Source organism: Bombus fervidus, chromosome 17, assembly GCF_041682495.2.
Source record: "Bombus fervidus isolate BK054 chromosome 17, iyBomFerv1, whole genome shotgun sequence".
Lineage (NCBI taxonomy): Eukaryota > Metazoa > Arthropoda > Insecta > Hymenoptera > Apidae > Bombus > Bombus fervidus.
Window position 1 is genome coordinate 46,815 of NC_091533.1, and position 7,353 is coordinate 54,167.

The window sequence follows — 7,353 nt, forward strand, 5'->3', positions numbered from 1 at the left end:
GGCTAGGACCTGCAGAAATCCTCTCATCCAATCCACCCACCTATCTTATCGAATATTTCAACGATCATATGCAAAGAATCCACGGTAACAGGCTAAAACCCTACTTTTCAGGAAGAAGACCATAACATGAATAATTTTAACTCTCGAACACATTCAAAGCGATCTAGTAGTAAGACCATTAAATTATGCCAACGTTTTCTTAGAACACATAGGTGATTGCTATTTGTACAATGAACAAGTAGATACCACCCTTACAGTGGACCTTAGCGACCCAATCGATCAAACCAATAAATTACAACATGTAATCGAGCTAATAAGCCGCCAACGCAAACCACCTTGCGCTCACATACCAGAGATAAACAATCTAAAAATCAAGTATAGAAATCCCCAAAACCCAACGCATCAACTGAAATTGTTATTACATTACAGAAGCAAACGCGGACTACTAACTAACTCAGAACAATACACCTTTGTCGATAGCCACTACTTAAACAAATATTGTAAACGAACGGCAATCATCCACATTTGTAAAAGAACACAACCAAGCCTCAATAGAATCAGTTCACCTAAATGTAAAGTCAAATTAATTAATAATCAACAGTCAGTCAAAACTTGCCCAACTACTGTATTCAAATTGGAAGAATTGACGTTCGTACCTTTACAGATTGAAAATCATTGTAAGTCGAGTAATTCCTAAAAATGTATGTATCAAAATACTCTGCCCTACCGCTCGCGTAAACAGGATCGATCAAACATCAACAGTACCAAGGACGGTCACCTTCCAAAATATCATCGAAGACGAAGATGAGGGGATCATTCAACTTGGTAGCCCTACCAGAGCCCTACGCTTTAGCGGAGCAAAGCGAAGCTAAGGAGGGGGGAGATGTCACGATGATCTTGGAATAATCATATTTTGCATACCAGTTCGCATACCATAGCCATCAAAACTACAATTAAGCAGTAACGGCATATCCACGTGCCGGCATCCAGCGATAACCCCTCCACAGGAGCCAAAACCTTGATATAAAAATCCTCTCAAGTCAGCACTCGACATTCCATTCCATTCCATTCCTATTTCTGTTCTGTTACTGTGACATTCTGTACCGTTACTCTGTCAGTTTTATAATAAATTGTGAAACAACTATCAATTGTTATTAATTGGAGTTCGAATCTCTCACCTTACGTGCGGAACGTGAAATAATCTCGAACCGACGTGACAATATCATAGTCAAAGCGGGAAATTGCCATCTCTTCTCAACGTTTGACATTAATTCAGCGTCTTGGTCAATTCCAATAAAAAAGGAGGACCGAGAGAAGACCAGCCTTCACAACACAAAATGGACACTGGCAATGGAAATGTTTACCGTTCGGACTGAAAATCTCTCTGCTATTTTCCAACGAGTGCTTGCAAATACTCTTAGAAGGAACGGACTAGCAGAATTTTGTATTAACTACATTGACGACATCCTAGTCTTCTCCGAAACGTTTGATCAACGTATCAAACATATAGAGCAGTTGATGAAAGTCGTAAGAAAAGAAGGCTTCCGATTAAAACTGGCCAAATGTAAGTTCGCGGAAAACTCAGTAAAATATCTTGGCCACATTATCGAAAAAGACGGCGTGAGACCAGGAAAAGATAACCTCAAAGTGATACGCGAATTTGAACGTCCAAGAAACAAAAAAAAAACGTGAGACAACTACTAGGAAAAATTAATTTTTATTATAAATTCATAGAAGACGCGTGCAAACTCTTGAAACCACTACACGATTTACTGAGAAAAAATACAAAATTTATTTGGAATGAAGAATGTGAAAAGTCACTTAAAAAAATTAAGGAATACCTCTGTTCAAGCCCGATCCTTTCAATATATGACCATAACAAAGAAGTATTTATTTATACAGATGCAAGTGGAGACGGTTTAGGAGCAGTTTTAAAGCAACCTCGAGAGAACGGGATGTTACACCCGGTCGCGTACTTTTCAAGAAAATTGAAACCAACAGAGGCAAAGAAAGCAATCCATATTGAATGCCTTGCTATTAAAGAGGCGATTCAGTACTGGCAACATTGATCAATCGGTAGATATTTCACTGTCCTTTCAAATCATAAACCGTTAGAATCAATGAGAATCAAGGCAAGAACCGGTGAAACTTTAGGAGACCTACAGCACTACTTATCGCAGTATGACTTCAAGATCATCTACTCTCCCGGAAAACACAACATAGAGGCAGACACACTATCCAAGAACCCCGTCTTAGAAAGTTTTGAGAATGAAGAAGATGTTTCAAAAATGGCGAATATTATAAAAAAAACAAGACATAATTCAAGATCAAAAAGAAAACAAAAAAAATATTGAAAATACAAAAAAAATCACAAAAAAATCGGAAATTTTTTTCAAAAATATTAAAGGACATTTCCATTTTCTCCCCTCTTGCGTTCTCGTTCATGACAATACGGAGCTTCACTTTTAACGGCATGACGTAACGAAAATCGATTTGTAAGATCGTAAATCTTGGGGATAATTCAGGTGATCGATTCTGAAGTCTGAAAATCGAGTTTTATTGTGAAAGTAGTTAGATAAAATACAAAAATAAACAACAATTGATATCCGTCTATAAGAATAAATAACAATAAATTACATAGACGCGAAATAACAAGTTCTATACAATGTTTACCTGAAAATCGAGAATCGATTTTCAACGTCCTGAGCTACCGATCTTTCTCCGTCAGTCTTCAAAATTTTAAATAGTTATTCTGTGCTCTTGTCTGTTTCTGATGTTGCTCTCTGTCCATCCATTTGGGAAAAGAGTGCCGCTCAAAAAATGGTTGTCCGTAAAACCATAAGAGGGTTGCTCTGTCCGTGGAACAAAAAGTCGTGCTACCCGTAAAACAAAAAGAGTCCCTATCCCACGTGAACTCTAGGGAGTTTACATATATATATGTCGGAGATGAAAGGACAACGGGGCCACCCGTTGGAATTACTTGGAAAAACCTCAATAGCATTCACGAAATAACCCAAACACAGCCATTCGAAACTTGAGACAATGAGCTTGGGCTCGAGGCGACGACCGGTCGCCGAGTGTAGCCACGGTCACGGGATGAACGTTCCACCTAACAGAGATACGAAGTTACATAGCTTTGCTTTAAAGAATTGACCGTACCGGCACTTGACAATGAAACATTCCAGCGGCCACACACAGACCCCATTCTTTGGGTGAGATGGTCGCCAGATGCCGACGCATCATTCGCAGTTCATGTTCAGATAGCCTGAGAAACCGTTACAGATCTTAGGATCTGGTTAACTAAAGTCCTTTAGATTGGCAAACAGTCTTTATTATATCAACCCGTATATCTGTCACCTATTGCGGCAAGATACGGGAGATCTGCTTTCCTCACGTACGACGTTTCCCGCTAGGAACTCTCTCTCGAGAGCGGCTAGCATCCTTTTCTAATTGCTAACATGGAGATTAACCAATTAACAGCAACGTCTATTTCCCTCACCCTCCGAGCGGAGGCTTTCTTTGACGAATCCGATGATCTCGTGCCCTTAGGCACATCCCGCCATAGTTTTCCTCTGCAGCGTCGTCGCGACGGAAAGTCATCCTTTTTCTTACAGTTGTACTAGTTAGATACCTATTGTGTTTGTACGATCAGTGAATAATCTACGTCTTAGTAAAGAGTTAATCAAGCGATCCTTGCATCACAAGGAGTAAGTCGAGTTCAACTTAGACTTTGAAGTAAAGTAGATCAGTTATCCCGTGGGCCGTGGATTCGCTATACCGATCCCGCGATCATTGTCATTATCGTTCGAGTATCGACACCGGTAGTTTATCTTGTATTTACGACAATAAAAGATATCATCGATTGTACACCGACGATGAGCGACCCTGGCGCAGATTCTTTACACGCCCCAAATCCAAGTGTTAACCCCAACCCGACATATATTATATATATTATACATATAAAAACTATTATATATATAAACATAAATATATATATAAATATATAAAAAAATACGTATATTATATATGTACTATTATATATATAACTATTATATATATATATATATATAAATATGTCACTTTGGATAAATAGGAGTAATAGGGTGATAGTGCAAATACACTGACTCGTCAACGAAATTTTACTACTTTATTGATTGTGTGACAACAAAAAAAATTGTTACTGCAGTCGTTACGTAGTGCTTACTAATAGCCCCTGAGCTAACCTATTTATCTCATCTTCAGTCAGGATAGATATCATCTCGTTGCAGGTGAAACATGCTTCTGCGGGCATTACCCGTCCTATTCGTCTATCGCATTGATGGCAACGAATGGCATGTATGCGGCCTGAGACTCCGCAAATGCTATGATAATCTGCTTCTCTGTATAAGTATAAGTAATCCGCTCGCATTGCTCTATATTGGTAGTAACAATCTATACAAATTGAATGGTCGATGGCGCGGTAGGCACGTACAGTTCGTATCACACAATAATATATAGGTCGTTCATGTGTTGGTGGCGGAGGTGGTTCAATCAGCGGTCTATACGGATGATCAGATTTTTTTATCAGTTCTCTTTGCTTGAAGAAAGCGATGCACATTCTGCACATATAGAAAAATTTCACGTTATTTGCATGTTCCTCTATTCGTTGTCCTTAGTTCGTCCGTTTGTCGATCGGTTATTGTCTATTGCGATTGTGAGCTAATTTCAATTTATTTGTGGTGACATATTGTGGAATTTACTGATTGCAGCGCGCACACTTCGTGAGTTTCAATTGGGTTTTTCATATTCGTTGCCTTATTGTTCCTTCCTAACTCAAAACATGTTTTGTAGTTGATTGATCTCGGCGCGCACATTTCGCGACTTCTGATTGGTCTTTCGCAGACTCGTTGTTCCATTACTCCTATTTATCCAAAGTGACATATTACGTAATTAACTACTTATGGCACGCGTATTTCACGAGTTCCAACTAGTTTTACATACTTGTTGCTTTCCCATCTCCCTATTCCATGTAACATGTGCACGTTTCGTGAGCTGCGATCAGTGTTGGAAACATGATCGTTACTTATTGTTTTAACTTCAGTTTTAGATTAATACGTTACATTGTAATTGATAGGCTTTCGCAATTCGGTGCATACGCGTTGGCGGTTCGCGAGTTTCCCTGATAGTATTGTTTTAATTTTGATTGGTAAATTAATACATAGTAAACGTATCTGGGCGTGTTGTAATTGACAGGTTTTTATAATTCCCGTTTGTTATTATTATTCGGTGTTCGGATGTTGGCGGTTCGCGAATCTCCCCGATCATATTATTTTAATTTTTTTTGTAGATTAATATTGTAGAAAGTGCAAATATCTAAGCGTTTTGCATTTTTATTCCCCTGAACGTTCTTTACCTAATTCTATTATGCCCAGAGTAGTGTCTCGCATCGTATCGTGTTGAGCGCGAAACGCGACAAGAAGATTTCAACGAAATTCTTCAAGAGATTGCATTTTACAGATCTGCGCACACTTCATGCAAAACTTCCATGCGATATATTTGGTATCAAAACAGAGTAAAAAGAGTGTTTAGTTGACAGGATACCCCTTATTGGAGCGGAAAAGCAGCAGGTTTCAACGAATATCCCCATAAGATAGTACTTTACATTATAATGTGCGCTGTAATCAATAAATTTCACAATATGTCACCATAGATAAAAAAGGATTAATAAAGCGACAAGAAAAATAACCGGAATTCACGAAACAGGCGCATCGCGACCACTAAAATCCACATTACATCAATTTCAATAAAATAATAAACAAACTCACGTAAAATACTCGTTGCGAATCCTTAAACACTTCAAGAAATTTCTTAGAGACACTTTGTTATATCGAAGACTATGTAGTAGGGATAGGTGTTGCGCGGTTGAAAGTTAGCGTAACATTGAGACGCCTGCTGATGCACTCTGCCTTGCCCGCGCTCTCCCCACCACAGTATCGAGTATGACCGTTATGTGGCAATTATCCCATGGTAGTTTTATTATAGATAGGAATTGTCCCATGTTATTTAGCAATTGAGCTAAGAATATTTACCGAATGTCCAGTTGGACAAAATGTCGCAGCTACTTACCTCTGCTGGCTCTACCTGCCATAAAGCCAGGTAGGGTCGGCTCTACCTGAGAACATCATCGTCCCTTAGCTCCGATTGCCTGCTTACTGCACTGTGTACTGTGTGTACGATGTAAATGTAAATGTTCTTAGCTTAATTGCTAAATAACATGTGAATGGCTATCCCTAACGGAATACCATCTTCGAGTTTGACTATTTTATTTCTTTAGTGAGGTCAGTGGGGTGTTTTCTTTTTAGTCTTCCATAAATGGTAAGTGTGTTCAGATTTCTTCCACGCTACTTGTTTCTCAGGGTTGTATATATATAGGGCGTTACTGTACAGCTGTAGAAAAATTTAAGAGGCGATTCTTCAAGCTAAAATAAGATGCAAATCAAGAATAAAAAGATTGCGTTTTCGGCTTTGTTTTTTAGTTATTGTCAATTAAAACTTAGCCGAAATGTCGTCTCTGTGGCCGAGCAAACCTCCTTACCTGAACAAAAGTAGGTAAGCCTAAACAGCGAGGTGCACAGGGATCCTCAAATAGAACGATACATAGGCTTACCTAGCACAAATCGTAGAGAAGAAGATTATGACATTTGACGACGTAAACCATCTTGCGCGACGCTTTGTAAGAAAAATCGTAAATGAATGACAAATAATACAAAAGTAAAAGAAATAAAAATGTTTAAAAAACTAAAAATGAAAAGGCTCAAAGATATCTACAGTAGAATAACCTAAACCTCTACTAAATCAAACTTGTTTCAAACTATGTTTGTACAATTCTCTTAATGTTTCTCTTTGGCTGTTGAAATGATCCTGCCCTTCCAGAACTGTTTTATCCTTTTACCAAATTTCTAAACTATCTAAAACATGTTATGTAACAAGATAGTAGTGGAGAGTCCATTCAGAAAAAAACTAATATTTAATTGCGAATAAATAAAAAAACAGAGCCCGAAACGCAATTTTTTTATCCTTTATTTCGACTTTATTTTAGTTTCAGGAATCACCGCTTAAATATTTTTACACCCATGACCGAGCATCCCGCATAATTCCATTAACGTGCACGCTATTGATACATTTACTGTAATTTGTATCAGTACAAATACAAGCTGTGTTTTCCAATTTGACCATTACTAAAACATGTTTTCCCTGACTTTCTGTTATAATGTATTGCAACTTAATACAAATAAATATAAAGTTGCTGAGATTTTAAATAATATAAATATAAACGAGTTGAAATTTTATAGCATGGTACTCAAGCATTGCCAT